Source organism: Cupressus sempervirens, chromosome 9, assembly GCF_028749045.1.
Source record: "Cupressus sempervirens isolate cs-2001-9-10 chromosome 9, ASM2874904v1, whole genome shotgun sequence".
Lineage (NCBI taxonomy): Eukaryota > Viridiplantae > Streptophyta > Pinopsida > Cupressales > Cupressaceae > Cupressus > Cupressus sempervirens.
The window spans coordinates 53,720,140-53,737,653 of record NC_143126.1 but is presented as its reverse complement, the minus strand read 5'-3'; the positions used below and the strand labels follow the sequence as shown (position 1 = coordinate 53,737,653).

Genomic DNA, 17,514 nt, shown 5'->3' with positions numbered 1-17,514 from the left:
ATCAATGTCCACATCCCCCAAATATGAAGTCGAAAGTTAATAACTTTCCTCTTGAAATTTTTGACCCGAAAATTTGAAGTTAAGAATACAATAAATCTTTTGCCGCCTTGGCGACCGAGATAACGATATTTCAGCCATTATTTTCAGACTCTACTTTTTCAAGGTATTTTGCTGCACGATTTATACGCGCGGACGGCAATTACTTTGACCAACAAATTCTCAATTTTACTTTGACACAGCAATCGAGGCCAGGTCAACGGAATGCAAAGCCTATTCAAATTCTTCCATCTTCCTTATCCCATGTTACACTCTCTATTTATATCCACTGCGTTGGAACTTTTATAACGAAGGAAATTTGTGAATCAGAACATCAAAAAGAGATCTCTGTATTAACTATAAAGAAGACGATTTTATTTATTCTTTTCTGGAGAGCTGCAATTATGGTGCTATCTCATTTAGTTGTGGGTCATAGTAACATCATATCTCCACACAACAAAATCAATGGAGATGTTGAAGACAAAACAAACCATGAATTAAAGGTCTCTGATATGTGGCGAGATATCCAGGGGGCAAATAACTGGAATGGTATGCTGAATCCCATTAACCCCTTTCTCAAAGCAGAGATACTCAGATATGGTGATTTTGCACAGCAGTGCTACGATTCATTTGACAACACCCCATCTTCCACATATTATGGGAATTGTACGCGCAGCAAAAGCAATCTCGGCCAGCGACTGGAACTGCTAAAGTGTGGGCGTGGATATGAAGTCACCAAATACATATACGCCAATACGAGTCTTTTGGACTCCATTTTTGGCGAGGAATCAAAGGAAGGGGTTGCCTGGATGGGTTATATTGCGGTTTGCAGTGACCCAGTTGAGATAAAGAGACTGGGAAGACGTGACATCGTTGTTGCATGGAGAGGCACCCAAACTGCCTTCGAGTGGATGCAAAATCTGAGAGACATATTGGTTCCCATTCTGACATCAAAGGCGACAACATGTTCCAACATCCAAACCATCTCAAATCCAGATGTGAGGATTGAGAAGGGGTTTCTCAGCTGCTATACTTCCACCGACGAAGACTCTGTTAGATGCACGCTCAGCGCAAGGGAAATTGTAACGGGGGAGATAAGCAGATTAGTGAACAAGTACAAGGAGCAAGGAGAAGAAGAATTCAGCATAACATTCACTGGGCACAGCTTGGGAGCTGCACTGGCAACACTGAGCGCATATGATATCAAGGAAACCATGGTGAATAAATACGGCTGGACTTCGATCCCGGTCACGGTGTTTTCCTTCGCATCTCCTCGCGTAGGGAATCTGTCGTTCGCCCATCATTTGGAAGAGATTGGCGTCAAAGTGCTGCGTGTGGTAAACCACAGGGATTTGGTTCCCAAAATTCCTGGGGTAGTTTTCAATGAAAAAATGGGATGCCTGACGACGCTTCTGCGGTGGCTTCCATGGGCGTATGTTCATGTAGGAGTTGAGATCGCTTTAAACAGCACCAGGTCGCCTTTCCTGAAGCACACGCTCAACCCTGCAAACTTCCACAACTTGGAGGTTTATTTGCACGCACTCGATGGGTTTCAAGGGAGTCACAAGCTGCCCTTTAAGCCTTCAGGAAGGGATCCAGCTCTAGTTAACAAACACTCTGAGTTGTTGATTGAGAGCCTCCTCATCCCTCGCAAGTGGTGGGCGAAGAGAAATAAAGAAGTGGTGAGACGCATAGATGGCACGCTGGTCTACTCTCCCACAACTCCAACCCCAGTCCCTCTTCCACAGATTTCCCTCTGATCCATTCCATTAACTTTCATTGTCTCTTCCTTTCCTTCTCCGCGGCCACATACAAGAATCCCATTATTCCGGATACAAGAATTGAATCCCTACTATAAATGTTCTCAATGTTAATGTATAAATTAATTCAGCTGAAATAAGGCCCTGATTTTGAAGACTTACAATACAATTCAAATTTGATAAACGATGCTTCGTCGTGACATACAATACAATACAATGTCTTTATATATTTTATTGCAGTTCCGAAAGTCTATTGAAAGTACAGTGTCCAAATTTTTAAAAGTAGATTAAACTACTTAGGACTACTGAGAGAAATAGGTACTGCATGTATATTACAGGAAAAAATAATATGAATTCTAGCTGAGAATAGCGCACACCAATCATATTTCATGAATGAAGTAGCAATCTTGATAAACTAAACCGTATAATACATTTTACGTACAAATAAAAATCGCATTCTAATGATAAGCTAAACCGTACAATACATGGTGAATGTTCTAACCTCAACATATTTTTATCATTTTAAGAGGTATTGAATGCAGTTGATACTTTGGTCAAAAATGATTTAATGGTCAATAATGGTTTTTTTTTTATCAATTAAGGTAAAATACTAAAATACTAAAATTGTACAGATTAATTATTAGAAATAACTAAGTAAATCACTCAAAATATAATAGAGAATGTATTTTCAATAGAGCCTATAAAATAATCACTAGTAATTGTAGAAGGAGGTCATATCACAAACACCCAAAAATTAAATTCTATTAGAAATTATCTATACGAGTTAATTTTCCATAATTTATAATTATCTTTTTACTCCTAAAAATTGTCTAGTTATAATGTAATAATAATGTAATTTAGTAAAAGGTGGAGCCATTTTTAAGGAAGTACTTGGAATCTTGCTGCTCTAAGAGTAACAATTTTCATATTGATTACATACGGAAGAAAGCAATACTACTAAAAGAAATTGTTCTGAAGTTTAATATAGAATGCAGTAAAAGATAATATCAATTTATCCAAGAGCACACAATATAAGTAAATTTGAAAAAAAGAATCTCTCATAATCATTTAGAAGAGCTATTTTCTAAGATGAAACATTACTTACCTATATCTTAAACTCCACATTACTTCTTATTTTCTATTTTAAAATTTTAGCAATAATTAACAGATACAAATAAAAATAACCGTGCATAACCATTCTTGAAAGTAAAAATCTATACATAAAATCTATAATATATATTAAAAAATATTCTATAAGCAAAACCATATGAATTCATATTGTTAAGTTTTCTGTTATAATGAAAAAAATTAATTAAAAAAAATAAGTTGACGATTTTGCTGACAAAAACAAGACCGCCTACAAATAATTCAAATGAGCCTATAGAAATGCACACGCCTCCACTGTAGTATTATTATCGTTTCAAGAAGACAATATTCCATTCATAGTTAAATGTAGGTGTGCAGACTAGGTTAATTGTTAGTCCTGACATTGAATTTGTCAATTTTGAAAATTAATCTAATGGTGGACAAAACAACCAAGCCGACGATGTGTGCGGAAACTCAAATGATGTGGATTGACAAATACAAGAGAAATTATTTATGAATTTTCCTTACGTTGGAATGTCATAAAAAATGAATTTTTAAATGGCTCTCTTTATTAATGAATATATTTTCAACATTGAGCATGGCCTGTATCGGGTACCTAAAAGTTAATGGTGGCCTTCGCTGGTTGGTAGCTTGCAAGCTTTGTGCCTCGCTGGGCTGCCTCACAAGTCTGAACCCTCCATAAAAAAAAAAAAATATTGAGCATTCATGAAGGATCCCGTAATCTAATATTGCTCTATTTTAGATATACTCACTCATCGAGTTTTTCATTTAGCTTGTTTTTTATGCGTAGAACTTATAATATTATAATGTTTTACAAATTTTCATTAAAGAAATTCTTTAGTTTATTCTAATGATATATTTTTGTAATATATATGATTATAGTATTTGATTTTATTAGTATTCAGCTATAATTGTAAAGTCAAATTCATTGATCCATATTTCATATATAATAGTTCAAACAAACTCATTTATAATAAACAAAATTAATTTAAAATAATATTTCTTAATATAAACCACAAGAAATCCATCTACTTTTAAACAAACTTAACTTTAATAAACAAGATTGATTTAAAATAAGATAACGTCTTAATATAAACCACGAGAAATCCATCTACACACAACTGTCACATGATTCTTTCCCCAAAATAATGATTAAAACATATTGTTACATATGTACAAAGTTTCCATATATCATGAACTTAGCAAATTGATTTATTGTGCTCTCCATCTCTAGCATCAATAGTAATGGAGGGTCAAGATACTGGCATATTTTTCTATTTTTATTAATGTTAAACAAGTTGTAAGTGTAGAATAAAATTTACTCTGCAATTAATATTGAAATGTCTTTTTATGGCTTGTTTCCCAAACATCATTTAATCAACTCATGGCCATGGGCATTCTAGACAAACACTGCCTTTTCCTCAAGATTGATGCTCTATTCAGCATGAAACTTTTAATTCCACAGTTTCTTATTACAATTTTTTTAGGAAATTCAAAGTTAAGGTCATCATGTGCAATAATAGTCTCATGTTAGTGCATGATTAGTGGTAGGATCACAAAGTTCAATAAAACAAAGATTTATTCCACAACTTGCTCAATTTTCATAACACCATTTAGATGTGCGATGACAGTTGTTACAAGAAATTTAGTATGTGTTTCTCCATCGTAGGACTTTGTCATTCTTCTAATTTATTTCAATCAAAAATTAAGGCATAGATGTTTTTGATAAGAAAAATAGGTTTTACAGGGATCCTGAAACCCAAAAGTTGTTACACAATATAGAGTTGTAAATAAAACAACAAAAGCCCAGAAACAATACTATAGCTAGCCAAAAGGCCAGATCGAAAGACAAACAAAAATCCAAGGAAAAAGCCTACAAAAACCAAAAGCCAAAAGATAGATATTGATAGTCCTCAACTTACTCCTTCACTTTCCTTTCAATGTCCTGCATTATTTCTGCCACTTGATAGGATTTCTGACACTCCTTAGCCATTTGCTCATGTTTCTTCAAGCAAGTCCTATCCAGTTGGCTAGGGGATATGTCTATGATGGTTTCATCATCCTTTCTATCTTCATCTCTGTCCTTTTTCTCATTATCCTTTAGAAGACCCCTAGCTTTCATCTTTCCAACAAGAGTAACAATGTTTTCATTGAGAGAGTTCAGAATAGAGATCATCTAGTTAGCCATATTATGGTTATAAGTCTCCAAATTTTTCATCTTTTTTTTAACCAACCTGATAGCATACCCCTGATCTATCACATTCCCTCTCTCAAATTTCTTCCTTTTCAATTTCTAGTCATTTTGTTCTTTCTTTTATCTCCTCCAATTCATGAAACAACCATTTAATTGATTTGAAATTATCTATCATGTAATTTCTTGCGTTGTTAAGCAGGTTCATTTCCACTTCTCTCACATTATTAGTTATAGCCACCACCACCAGATCAATGAGATCCTCCATCCAGACCTTTCGCTCTTTTTCTTCTAGGATTTGTCAATTCATGGCTTCTATCACAATCCCCATCTTTGAAGTTTTGACATTGAAATTTTTCCAAGCTAAACGCCTATCTTTTATAACCACCTCTCCACTTCCTTCCCCCATTTTCTCCTTTTCATGCTTCTAAGGGATACTTTGAGAGGGTGGAAGCATCAAAATCTCTAGACCAGAAATAGTTTTCCCCTCTAAAAGTATGTTCTCCTCTTTCATCCACCTCTATTTTTTCTAAGGTTTTCAACTAGCTCCTCCCTATCTTCATATTCCTTGCACTTATTCTCCTTATCTGTATCCATTTCTTCACCTTCTTCACTATATTCCTCTTCCCCTCGAACAAAAATTTTGGGCCCAGGGCCCTTGGGACTTTTCCTACTTGGTGCCTTTGATGTAGTAGGCATATCCTTATCTTTACCCCTTGCCTTCTTTTCGAATGAATGCAAAGCTTCCTCCTCCTCTGAGCTTATACTCTAAACCTCTTCCAAGTCTGAGGACAAGTTAGAACTTCTCATGTCCTCAAAGGCAACCCCAACATGAGCCAGGGTTTTACTCCTAGATTGAGCCTTAAAATGCTCATAAATCAAGATTAGTAAACCCTCATGCAGGGCCAAGTTCAAAGTAGCTTTTTTCTTGTGCCCAGAAACACTCTTGTGCACAGAAGAATATAGATAAAATGGAAAGGAAAAATTAACCCTATAACGAAAATGATTGAGTAAAACAAAGCGATGGGTTCTAACCCTATCAAATTTAGTGTCCAGAGATATGTATTCAATAATGGCCCTAAGCACATACTTGTTGGAAATATAGATGGAGTAACTAAGAGAGGGGGTAAATTAGTTACCAAAAAAACAAATCCGCAGACCCCTTGGATGTCTGATAAAACTATTTACTGCTGTCACTCAATAAACATACTTAAAATGTTGTAACTCGGTAAATGCAATGTAAGTTAACTTTAACAGATCTTAAACATTCACAGTGATTAACATACAAGCATAAAAGAAATAACATGAACACATGAGACACCAAATTTAACATTGAAACCCAGTATGGGAAAAGCCACCAAGTAACTAGTTACTGATTTTCACTCTTCTGAAGTGAGCCCTGTTAGGAGTCAACCTGGTTAAAGGTTACAAAACACACTGTTAGGTGTGACCTTGTTAGAGGATTTAATCACCTTGTTAGGAGTGGCCTTGCAAGAGGTCTTTAGAACATTTCAATGGACCTATCACCTTATTAGAGGATTTACAAATAGCTGTTAGACCAACTCTGCTAAGAGATTTTGAAATCATTGCTAAAATGGTAAGAAAGTAACAATGAAATGACCTAAATGAGATGCAACTGAATTGCAGATTACAGATCTCTATTCTACTTCACACTAGATCCTTCCTGATCAAATAAAACATTGTTGCTCCTCAAGGATATTTGACCATACTTCAAATTTGCACACACTTTCCTCTCCAAACAATTAATACACTTGCATACTTTCTCATACATTTAAAATTCTCGACTTGACCTTTTAGTTATACCTTACAAATTATCAAGTTGGCCCAATTAAAACTTATAATTACCAATAATTATTACCTCAATTGGCTAGAATCAATACTTGAAATAATTAAAATTTATTTCCAAAATTAACAAAATCCTTCATTGGCCAGCCTTGCTGGGTAAACACTAATCCTGAAATGATTTCTTGTGTTAATCAACAGAAGCTTGGTTAACACTACGAACCTTACAAAATCCTTTGGCATCCGAGTGAACTTAGTGAACACTAACTTTCCTTCATTAACCATGAGAGCTCAATTAACACTACTTCCTACCAAATTTTCCTTCGATGCCTGAGTGAGCTCGGTAGACACTATCTACATAGAGTAATTTCTAAGAATGCTCGGTAGACATAGAAAATTACTTTGCTAACCAACTAAGCTCAGTAAGTATTGTCTGCCACAACACACAATTAGACAATTGTATCCAACAATATCCCCCTTTTGCATTGATGGAAACACAACATTTCACAGCACAACGAAATTTGAAAATAACACTTTCTTTGATAGAAAATTTCCCCCTCTTTGATTTTATGCCACAAACATCTCTAATGCAGTAATGTCCATTTGTGAAGGAATTACATAGCTTCTTCTTCAAACAAAAAACTCTTCCCTCAAACAAATTTTAGAAAGATATGACAATAAACTCTCCCTCTTTGACAAAACTGCCAAAGACAACACATACCAAATGAGTATGTTGCATCAACTGATGGATCTTCAACTTGGTTCATGTTGATGCATCACTAAAACTTTTTTTTAGTGAGCTTCAAATAGGGGAATGAACCCTAACTTACCTCTTAGATACAAGAATAGATCCTTAGGGAATGGCTTGGTGACTATGTTTGCAATCTTTTCTTTTGTATGAACATATTCCAATCTAATTTCCTTGTCCTGGACCAATTCTTTGACAAAGTGATGTTTTATAGCAATGTGCTTTGTTTCAGAATGCATCACTAGATTCTTTGATATGTTAATTGCACTTGTATTATCACAAAACGTAACAATTGGTTCTTTGATCTCAACCTTCATGCCTTCCAACAATTGTTTAAACCAAACAATATTAGAACAATTCACTGCTGTTGCAACATACTCTATTTCTACTATAGATTGGGATGTGCAATTTTTCTTTTTACTTGTCCAAGATACCAACCTTTATCCAAGAAAGAATGCTCCACCACGTGTATGCTTTCTATCATCAATATTTCCTTCCCAATCAAAATTAGTGAACACTTTTAAGTCCATATTTCCTCCAAGTTTATACCATAATCCATAATCTTCAGTACCTTTCAAGTATCTCAAGATCCTTTTGATTGCCATCATGTGATTTTATCTGGGTTTTGCCTAGAATCTTGCCATTATACCAACTGCAAGAGCAATATTAGGCCTTGTATGTGTAGACACCTAAAAACCTTTAGAAAATAAAGTATTTTTATTCTCTGAAAAATTCTTGATGACATCATCATTTATTAATTAATTATTTAATTAATTAATTAATTTATTTTTATGCCATTAAATCCCTTTATCTTAATTAAAAATATTTAATTAAGGAATCCCTCCAAAAAATGTTTAAATCTTATTTAAACATTATTTCCTTATTTATTAATTATTTAATTAATAAATTGACCAAAAAACCCAAAATAAATAAAAAATTTTTTTTTTGCCCAAAACTTGGCCAATTTCCTTAAGACCACTAACCTCTTCCAAAATCTTCTAATCCTTCTTTAATTTTGATTAAAGGCTAATCCCATCATTTCCTACCCCTAATCCCAACTCAAAATATTTAATTAAGATTAAATATTAATCTTCATGTTTATTAAAAAAGTTTTAATAAATATCTCCTCAACCCAAATCCTTGAAATAAATAAAACTTTATTTATTTCCTAAAAATCTAATTTATCCTCATCCTAAGAAGTTCTAGACTCTTCTAGAAAGTCTTCATCCTCATCTTAAGAAATTCTAGACTATTCTAGAAAGTCTTTATCCTCATCCAAAGTCTAGACTCTTCTAGAAGGTCTTTAAACCTAATCCTAACCCCCTCCTAACCTTGTCACATTCCCTAAAAATGGGTTAAGACTTACTAACCCAAGCCAAAGTTAACAAATATCTCCTCCATCACCCACCCTCATTAAATGCCATCCACTTGCCTATCCCTAAGCTAATCCTAAACCATCCTAATCCATCCTCTAATCATTTGCACAATCCTAAGCAAGCTTAAAACCTTCCTAATCAAGCCCAAGTCGAAATTCCTCTCATCTCCTTCAAAATATCCCAACCATAAAACTTTATGAAGCCCACTAGGCCATAAATGACACTTCCAAGCCTTTTTATTGCTCTTACAAGCCATTATGAGGGTCTTTATGAAGATTTTATCCCTTGAGCCTCCTTTTTTGACTCATCCTTCTCCTTTCCTCCATCCTCTCACCCAGTGACATGTGTCACTCCCTGATTGGTTGTAAGGAAGCACAATCCATGTGCTCTCTTCTCATGCAATCTGAGCCCTCCATGAGCTTTTTTCCATCCTTGCATCTTAGCCCTCAATCCCTCAAGCCTCTTGCCTATAAATTGGATCCTTCCCCTTTGCAAAACAACACAATTCATGAAGTAAAGTCATAATGCCATTTTAGGAAGCCATTTTACATCAAAACCATACACTCACACCCAAATTCCAACTCCATTTGAAGCCCTTTTTGAAGCATAAAGCTTGAGCATACATCCTATCTATTTAGACAAAGCCACTCAACAAGAGAGTTTCTCATTGAGAGAGCCCATTAATGGCTCATATTCTCAATTGAGAGCTCATCTTAGTCTATCTTGAAGTTTATGAATTTTGTTTAGTTTGCAGAAGCTTTATTTAAATTTGGTTTCTATTAGCATACTAACATTGCTCATATACATTTTGGCACGCCCGGTGGGACCCCACATGGGTCATCTTCATTAGCTTTTTTAGTCAAGTTTTGTATGTCATTTGCTAATTTTGGCTAATTTTGCTTGTTTTTGTGATTGGTAGGATTGTATAAATTGGTTTTGTAGGTCCACATGAGCATGAAAAAGACAAAGGAACTCATAATCTATCTCATAGTGTTTGCAGATATTTCAAGCTTATAGGTGGACAAAGCACTTGGAATTCTTCTTCCTCTTCTTGTCTATATTCTTCTTATTCCATCTACTTCTTCTTCTTCTTCTTGTGGGAGATCTTGGCCATTTTTTTTTAAGAAAGCAAAATCATACACAAGTCTTTTTAGTGCTTAAAATGAACCCCCAAATCATACTTAAATCCATTAAAAATTAAAAATTTGCAAAAAAGAAAAAATCTTTTAACAAGTGAAACTAAACCAATCCAATCATTTGCATCCTTGCAACATCAAGGTTTTAGATGCATTCATGCAAAGTTAGGAACACTTTATTTTTGGAAATTTAAAAAGAACTTCAAGTTTCCATTTCAAAAGGTTCAAAATCAACACTAAGTGCACACTAAAATCTAAATCAAACTCAAAGCATCAATCAAGGATAAAATGAACCTCATTTGCAAATATTTTAAAGTTCTTTTAAAAATCTCATCAAAACTAAGAGTCCTAAATGGTTGCCAAAAATTGTCCTAAAAGCTTTGTTATTTGTTCCAAACAAATTTCTTTTTGCAAAATGTTGAATGTTTCTTAGGTTTTTCATGCATCAAAACAATCTAGGAATATCATTTTTGGGCCTAAAATATGCAAACTAGAACACAAAATCTTGAATGAAAACCAAAGTCCAAAGAGTCATTTTCACTTTTGAGTCCAAAACAATCTTGAATGATCTAAGGTTAAAACAAAGCACTTCAAAGTTCTTAAAACAACACACAAAATCTCAATCTTGAATGCTCAAAGGAAAAAAACTTGAATGTTTAATCACTTGTCTTTGAATGCATGTTGCTAAAATCACTCTTGAGTGCCATGGATTAAAATCAAGTTTGTTTTTTTTATGAATGCATGATTAAAACAACAAATCCAATCTTGAATGCAAAAGGTCAATTAATCATTACAATATCTCACACTTCATCTTTTGGAGCATAAAAAGAATCTACATTCTAGGAACTTCCTCAATTATAAAAACCAAATAAAGATGCTTTAAGTGAGTTTATAGTTGGACTCACCCTCTTTAATCACCCATAAAATTAACCATTAGTTGCAATCTTAGTGCCATCTATGGGGATGGGTCCACCTAAGAGGGTGTTAAGTGCTCCACAAAGATCAAACTTCACTTACTTGTGTTTTTATTAGTCTTTCTAACTTAGAAAATTCCTTGAATGCACATTAGGCTCGCTAACACTTTATTTGGATAGTAAAATTGAAAAAACTCTTGACGTGGAGGGCCTCCAAGCGTGCGCTTGACAAATCGAGTTTCACATATCTTTGTTTTAGGCTTAAAACAAACTCACACTCAATCTTGAATGCCTAACAATCAATGAACATCGCATGGTTTTGATGCATTTTCAATGACGCTCGCATTTCTTATGTTGATGATCTCTCAACTTCCATTATGCTAATGACAATGTCAAATTCGAATGAACATTGTATGCCATAATCACAAGTGTCTTCAATCATAGCTTACAAAATCTAAATCATCAATTGGAATGAACACATGTCTTTTAAAGCCCAAGATCATGTATGTGGTCTTGTTTTACACTTTTTAGGAGGCCTGCTTGGGGATTTCATCACCCCTTGGGACGACCTCAACTCTAGCATTCCGACGGAGTATAAAAATCAGGAGGTGAATCCAAAGACACCTCTCTTGGAATCAAGATTTTGTCACTTGGGCTAAGCCTCAAGGAACTTTATACCCTTGAGAAGTGAAAGAGGAGAAGTGGGTTACCGCTCCTCTTGGCTGTGTGACATTTTTTTGGTTTCATCTATGAATTTGGGCCTCATGTACCTTGCATATATCAAGGACTCCCTAGCTATAAGAAATTTCATCCTTGTAGAAAGCTTCCTAGGATGTTGGTGTGTTTGACGTGCTTGCTCCAAAATTTTGTCTGCTTGTTTGTTCATAGCTTTTGAATGAATGTTTGCCAACTTTGGTCAAAATTCGAAAAAAGTAGAAATCTCCCAGCTCAAGGCATACTTAGCGTAGTCACTGCCTCATCAAAAAATCATCCAAGCTCCCCCAATGCAACCGAATTTATCTAGTTCCTTTCTTTAGAATAGTCCCAAATCTAAAGTCTCTCCAAATCATCCCCCCTAGCCAGCTAGCAACCCAATCCAAAATCACACCCAAGCCTTTACAGAGTTGTTTTCATTCTGCTCGAATTTGCTATCCAATCAATCCGACCAATCCACCAGCCTCACCAAGGTTATCCCTTTGACAAAACTTTGTCTAGGGTAATCTAGCTTTGTCACTTGTTATCCCTCATCACCGTGAGCTAAAGATTGGGATCCACAAGTGGTCAATCTTGTGTCATGCCCATAGGATCATTAGTCTATCCTTAAGTTGACACAATCCCCACCAATCCAACACATAGGAAAGCAAAACTCTCACTTTTTGATAGCATGCCCCTGAAGTCTTGCATCCACAGGAAAGCCAAAAATCTCTAGCCAATCCTCCTTAGGTCTATCATACAGCTTTGACTCTCCCTAGGAAATCCTTCATCAACCAATCCAAAATCTGTGCTTAATCCAAATCCAACCATGAGCTTTTGTGTTCATCCATATGCAAGACCCCATCACCATCCGACTCATCATCAAAACATGAAATCCCAAACCTATCATGATGTGTTCAGTCATATTGTCCTTGCTCCTGCCACCTCCTATTCCAATGATGATGAAAATCTTATTGACTATGACAGGTATATTGAAAGCCTTAGAGGCCTTCCACCAACCATCCCCCAAAATCCAAGAGTTATTCCAAACTATCTAGTCATGCCATTTGATATCCCAGCTTCTCCTCCATCACCCAATCAACCCAGCTTCCAATGTTCCACCCTCATTACACTAGCTATTCCTATCAATCCACCACCTCCACCTCTGACACACGAGTCTCCAAGGAATCTCCTAGAGGAAATACAAGAAAAGCCACCTCCAACAGTCGATAAGCCATGTTATCTAATCCAACCATGTGAAGTAGTCAGTGATGAAGCTTCCCCATCTATAATATCACCTCCATCTCTCATAGCTACCATCCCCATACCATCCATCAAATTGTTTAAAATCCTTCCACTTCCCACAAGCGTCAAAATCCGACCACCCATCGAATCGCTCCAAATCCCATCAACATCTCCTCCTCCAAGCATTATCAAAATCCCATATAATGAACCTCATGCATCCACTCCCATCCATTCCTGTCAAGATCTTGTCCAAAAGCATGTTGAAATATCCTCCAAAAGAACAGTAGATCCCGCCATTTGACTTATTCCCCTACATGATCCACTTTTACCATCCCCTCCATATCTAAATCCTACCATCTTACTCACTCCATCTCAAGATCCCTTTCCCTCAGCCCACCCAACTCAAGATCCTATCCTCCCATCTCCTCTGCTTCATGATCATACATCTCCCATAATCCATGATGATAGATCCATCGAAAAAGAACTAACTATCATATCCGAAGCTCCAACTCCTTTAGCTAGTAATGGACTCACATCTTGTGTTCCAAATAAAGAACATCATATTGAAAAAAGAAATGAAAATGTATTTCTAGATGTTGGTATCCCTGCTATTCCTGCATGGCCCCAAGTCCTTCCATCTCCACCCCTGTTAGAAGTTTTAATCTTTCCTTGGTGTATTTATAAGCCAAGGTTAGAACTCCTTTCTTTATTGTTGTAATATATTAGGATATAAGCCAAGGTATCCTAATATATTTCTTTTTTGTCCTTTTTCCACTACATCTTATTTTGTCATCTAGTGGAATATGTGAGGACAAATATATATTGTAATTTCTAATTTTAGATTATTCCTCCTTAAGAGGAATCTCACACTTGGCCTCACACACTTATGAATGGTGGCATTCATAGACATGGGAGTTACATTCTAACTCCTCTCTCTCATCTCTATTTAAGAGATGACCCTCTTCTCTCATTTAACAATGAGGTTTCTTCCTCTTCTCAATTATTGTATGAGCATTGCTCTCTCTCTCTCTCTCTTCTAAGGCTTTTCTTGCCTCATTCATAATGTCACAAGGGGTTTTCTTTTCTTTCCCCTTTCCAAATATCTTGTCTCATGGTGTTGGAGCTTGAAGCTTTCTCTCTCCTATTTTATGGTAATATCTTTTCATGCATTTACTCACTTAGATTCTTTCCTAGTATTGCTTATTTACAGATTTCTTTTTCCATTTCTAACATGGTATCAGAGCAGTTTAATCTTTTTTTTGAGTGTTTGAATGAAGGTACGATTCTTGGAGACTCTTGAGAGAGATTTCACTAATTTCTTCTTTAATCTTTTTAAGATGGAAGAAATTGATTTTTTTTTGGATTTGGCTGGTTTACCGCCAAACCCGTTTAACTTTTGTTTGCTCTAATTTGTGTAGGTTACTTCTTATTTTCTATTAGTTTTCATCTAACCCCCATTGGAAGGCTTACTGCCAAAGGGTTTTCATTATTAGCAACTCTGTGCTCTTTCTGTCTCTTTTGCCTCCATATACTAGTTTTTATCAAATCATATTTTAGCCAAGGTAACTTTTTTTTCATTAACTCGGCCTTTTGCAGTAAGCTGTCCTTGTAATATTTTGCACATTTTCGAGTAGCTGATAAAAGATTTGCATTTCTCTAGCATCGCTTTTTTTCCTTCCTTGCTTTCAAGGTTGTTTCAGCATCCTTTTCCAGGCATTGCAATAGAGCTGTATAGTTTTCGTATAAAAATTTCAATTTTTTTTCTTACAAGCTGGCGGGTTGATGATATTGAGGCATTTAGAGCAGGGAAATTGGTTGTAGTTTGTAGAATTTAGTTGTGTTTTTTGAAGCATATAGCTTTATTTTCAAGGCAGGTAACTGAACATTTGGGTGGAAGTCTTTGGATTACGTAAGCAATTTTTAGTGGGAGTTTTTGTATCAAATTAGCCCATTTGGAGAAGGGGAATTACATTTTTGTAAGCTTAAGGATGGCCAGCTTATTACGTGCCAGTGGATCTATGATGTCTTCATCATTTATGGGCAACAAAGCCCTTTTGAATCCCAAAATCCCTTCAGCCACAGTCAGAAAGCATCCAAAAATGCGAAAAGTTTATGCAAAAGTAAGGGAGATATTCATGCCTGCCTTGAGCTCCACCATGACAGAAGGCAAGATTGTTTCCTAGGTGAAATCTGAAGGAGAGAAGCTCAAGAAGGGGGAAAGTGTTGTTGTGATGGAATCAGATAAGGTAGACATGGATGTTGAGACATTCTATGATGGTTTTTTGGCAGCCATCATGGTCGAAGAAGGAGATGTTGCTCCTGTCGGGTTTGCAATTAAAGGAGAAGGAGCAAATAAAGCAAGCCGTGTGTGTTTGACTAACTGTAAAACAAACTAAGGTTTGAACCGTCAGCATCGACAAGTCTCCTGCCGTCCCATGGATTTCTCATGACATGCGCCTTTTTGCCTCGGTTTGATTCGATTAGTTTGCTCTAGAATCAATCAACCCGGCTTATTATTAATTCGTCAGCTATGTATGATTCTGCGAATTTGGGATTCGAACTCTTGATTGGTGCAATAATCTCTGGAATCTTCTTTAGGACAGGGATGAAAAATAATTTTAAACTTAAGGTTCCGTATAGCGAGAAAGAAAACTAAAAAGTCAAGTGACTCCGCATTAACACGACCTCCTATCAGATCCTGAAATGCTCAAATTGCTTAGATTTTGAATTGTTTCTTTACTTTCTATGCATTTTTATTATTATCGGAGGTGATCTGGGCAAGCGGCAATGGAATAAAGATAAGCGAATACTTTAAATTGGAGATTTTGCAGTGGACGAGGAGGACGATTGCACTTTGCCATCATTTTTTCAAATGTGTCCATATCGTTATAGCTGTCAAAACTTTTTAGCATGTCAAAACCTTTTTTTTAGCATGCAAGATTCTTTTTTCCTTTTTGAGCTCTAACAGAGGCATCTTTTTCTTTTCTCATTGCCTCTTGTCAACCTATTTTTGGCATGAAATCATTCATTGTCAGACAAGTGCAATATTCTATTTTAAATCTCTCTTACTCATTACAAGCTTTTATTCAAACTTTTTTTAGAAAAGTTTCTTAACTCTTTTTAGTATATTCTTATCTGCCAGATCTGACCTCTATCATTAATTGTTAAGTTTTTTTTAGTTATATCTTTCTTAATGTTTTATTTCAAAAAAATTCTTTTTGAATCACTTTCCATCTTGAAGGCATAGTATGAGAAAAATGGGGAGATCTTTTTGCCCCATGCCTTTATGTTCTTATTACTTTGAGGTTATATTTTTGAACCAAGGTAAATATTGTGACTTTTTATTGTGACTTTCCAAAATATTAAGTATGGAAAGGTGATTATTTTCTTTAACCAATCTATTTTTGTATATTTATTTGAGTATATATGGGGGCCCACATATATGCCCAGATAAATATATAATTTATGACTATAATATTTCAAAAATTAATATATACCTTTGCAAAATGAATTAAATACTCATGTTTACCCTTAATGGCGTTTTATACCTGATATCTATATTTAGTTGATCTTCCTTAAATAATTTTACTTAATTGGATTATGAGTAATCTTACACATTTTCCTTCATTGTGATATTTTGATGTGCCCATAGTTGCACTTTTATGCTTCTATAGCATCGTTCTATGCCCATGTTAGCACTTTATGGTTTTATACCATTGATATACATGATTTAAATGATATTTTGAGTTGCATAGGGAGCCAATTTTTTTTTCAAGGATAACTATGTAGGTCCCCCTCATTATAACTAATACATAGTTTCCTTATCTGGCCCATGGAGTATCCCTCCATCCTATATTGGTATGCACTCATTTTATATGGATTTTTCCTCCATTGGATCCTATCTATTCCACATTGATAGGATAATATCTTTATGGAGTTTCCCTCCATTTGGTTCTATTGGTTCCACTTTGAAAGGTTGATATTTATGGAGTTTCCCTCCATGTTGTTCCATTTTGTTCCTCAATGAAGAGGATACTATTATTGGAGTTTTCTCTCCAAATTCAGATGATTTGATCCAATTTGAAGGCAATATGTTGTTGTATCCTCATAATCCATTCTTTTGATTATCCTAACAAATCATGATAATTCTAATTTGATCAGCATGTCTCTCCTTTATGTTATTTTCATATATTAATGTGATAATGATCTGCATACTTTATTGCTTAGATCATGAGTCATGCATGTTATGGATTGATCACCCATTAACTTGCAGTGGGATGATTCATTAAGTGGACTATCTATATCCACATGATTGATGCAATATTAATGCACGTATCATTAGTTGACCTTGTCTGTGGTCATTTTTGCATTAGTATAATATACTTTTCATGAGAGCATTGATCAAGCTTTTTACTCAATTTGTCCTTGTTGACACTTTTTTGAGCATATACTTTATCTTGATATCAGGTTATCTCCATTGTTTTGTGGTAACATGTTTTACTCAT

General features: G+C 35.3%; 1 pseudogene; it reads left to right on the top strand.

Moving 5' to 3' along the window:
• The first annotated feature begins 355 nt into the window (after positions 1-355).
• LOC149537591 (phospholipase A1-Igamma2, chloroplastic pseudogene) lies at positions 356-1,980 on the top strand (annotated as a pseudogene).
• Positions 1,981-17,514: the final 15,534 nt, after the last annotated feature.